This window comes from Schistocerca cancellata, unplaced genomic scaffold (genome assembly GCF_023864275.1).
Source record: "Schistocerca cancellata isolate TAMUIC-IGC-003103 unplaced genomic scaffold, iqSchCanc2.1 HiC_scaffold_785, whole genome shotgun sequence".
NCBI lineage: Eukaryota > Metazoa > Arthropoda > Insecta > Orthoptera > Acrididae > Schistocerca > Schistocerca cancellata.
Window position 1 is genome coordinate 257,782 of NW_026046796.1, and position 2,864 is coordinate 260,645.

At 45.9% G+C, this 2,864-nt stretch overlaps 1 pseudogene; it reads left to right on the plus strand.

Moving 5' to 3' along the window:
* Positions 1-2,487: 2,487 nt before the first annotated feature.
* Positions 2,488-2,605, plus strand: LOC126143172 (5S ribosomal RNA; annotated as a pseudogene).
* Positions 2,606-2,864: the final 259 nt, after the last annotated feature.

Below are 2,864 nucleotides of genomic sequence, written 5' to 3' on the forward strand. Positions count from 1 at the left end.
CACACAGAGAAAGAAAATATGTTATGTGGACATGTGTCCGGAAACGCTTACTTTCCATGTTACAGCTCATTTTATTACTTCAAATCACATTAATCATGGAATGGAAACACACAGCAACAGAACGTACCAGCGTGACTTCAAACACTTTGTTACAGGAAATGTTCAAAATGTCCTTCGTTAGCGAGGATACATGCATCCACCCTCCGTCGCATGTAATCCCTGATGCGCTGATGCAGCCCTGGAAAATGGCGTATTGTATCACAGCCGTCCACAATACGAGCACGAAGAGTCTTTTCATTTGGTACCGGGGTTGCGTAGACAAGAGCTTTCAAATGCCCCCATAAATAAAAGTCAAGAGGGTTGAGGTCAGGAGAGCGTGGAGGCAATGGAATTGCTCCGTCTCTACCAATCCATCGGTCACCGAATCTGTTGTTGAGAAGCGTACGAACACTTGGACTGAAATGTGCAGGAGCTCCATCGTGCATGAACAACATGTTGTGTTGTACTTGTAAAGGCACATGTTCTAGCAGCACAGGTAGAGTATCCCGTATGAAATCATGATAACGTGCTCCATTGAGCGTAGGTGGAAGAACATGGGGCCCAATCGAGACATCACCAACAATGCCTGCCCAAACGTTCACAGAAAATCTGTGTTGATGAAGTGATTGCACAGTTGCGTGCGGATTCTCGTCAGCCCACACATGTTGATTGTGAAAATTTACAATTTTACCGCGTTGGAATGAAGCCTCATCCGTAAAGAGAACATTTGTACTGAAATGAGGATTGACACATTGTTGGATGAACCATTCGCAGAAGTGTACCCGTGGAGGCCAATCAGATGCTGACAGTGCCTGCATACGCTGTACACGGTACGGAAACAACTGGTTCTCCCGTAGCACTCTCCATACAGTGACGTGGTCAACGTTACCTTGTACAGCAGCAACTTCTCTGACGCTGACATTAGGGTTATCGTCAACTGCACGAAGAATTGCCTCGTCCATTGCAGGTGTCTTCGTCGTTCTAGGTCTTCCCCAGTCGCGAGTCATAGGCTGGAATGTTCCGTGCTCCCTAAGAAGCCGATCAATTGCTTCGAACGTCTTCCTGTCGGGACACCTTCGTTCTGGAAATCTGTCTCGATACAAAAGTACCGCGCCACGGCTATTGCCCCGTGCTAATCCATACATCAAATGGGCATCTGCCAACTCCGCATTTGTAAACATTGCACTGACTGCAAAACCACGTTCGTGATGAACACTAACCTGTTGATGCTATGTACTGATGTGCTTGATGCTAGTACTGTAGAGCAATGAGTCGCATGTCAACACAAGCACCGAAGTCAACATTACCTTCCCTCAATTGGGCCAACTGGCGGCGAATCGAGGAAGTACAGTACATACCGACGGAACTAAAATGAGCTCTAACATGGAAATTAAGCGTTTCCGGACACATGTCCACATAACATATTTTCTTTCTTTTTGTGTGAGGAATGTTTCCTGAAAGTTTGGCCGTACCCTTTTGTAACACCCTGTATTGGTAACGCCATGTAGCGCTCTGTATGGAAATCACTGGCTGTGCTGTGTGCAGTCTGTGACTGGTTGGCATTGTTGGAATATTCGCTGTTGTAGTTTTGAGCAGTTGGATGTGAACAGCGCGTAGCGTTGCGCAGTTGGAGGTGAGCCGCCTGCAGTGGTGGATGTGGGGAGAGAGATGGCGGAGTTTTGAGACCGGATGATCTGGACGTGTGTCCATCAGAGACAGTAAATTTGTAATACTGTATATCATGAACTGATATATATATAATGACTTTTGAACACTGTTAAGGTAAATACATTGTTTGTTCTCTATCAAAATCTTTCATTTGCTAATTATGCCTATCAGTAGTTTGTGCCTTCAGCAGTTAGAATCTTTTATTTAGCTGGCAGTAGTGGCGCTCGCTGTATTGCAGTAGCTTGAGTAACGAAGATTTTTGTGAGGTAAGTGATTCATGAAAGGTATAGGTTATTGTTAGTCAGGGCCATTCTTTTGTAGGAATTATTGAAAGTCAGATTGCGTTGCGCTAAAAATATTGTGTGTCAGTTTAGTGTTGATCAGAATAGGTAAAGAGCGAAATGTCTGAGTACGTTCAGTTCTACTCAGGTGTTTGAAAATCAAATAATGTAAGAGGTTTATCAGCACAGTAATTCACTAATTTTTCTAAGGGGATGTTTCAAGTAGGTAGTTATTCGGAGATGAAGAGGCTCGCACAGGACAGAGTGAAGTGAGAGCTGCAACAAACCAGTCTGTAAGGTAGCAGATTTTTCACCTTACATGACGCTAAATCAGTACTAATACACCGAATAATAATTGATAATTGGCCCACCGGTAGGAGAGAACGGACACAGAAAAGGAAGTTGTGTGTGTCATGTCGAACTAACGAGATGGCCGCAGAGGCTGGAACACGGCCGGAACCCCTAAGGAAGGTGTTTGTCATGTCAAACTAAGGGGACGGGCAACGGCCTTGCCGCAGTGGATACACGGGTTCCCGTCAGATCACCGAAGTTAAGCGCTGTCGGGCGTGGCCGGCACTTGGATGGGTGACCATCTATGCTGCCATGCGCTGTTGCCATTTTTCGAGGAATCGTTAGCGCCAGGATTTCACCCGGAACAAGTCCCGCCCACTCACCCCCGCTTTTCCCGGTCTCTGTTCGGCGCCTGGGCATCGTTTCAGTTGACCCACGTGGTTTACCGCGCTGGGCTGCACTTGGAGTGAATGTTAAATTAATATCTTGCCAGGTCTTAAATTTCGCCAGATAGTTAAAAGACACGTTACAAAAAACGTGCACAATTGGCCTCAGCTGTGCCAGGTACTTCCACAGCAAACATAA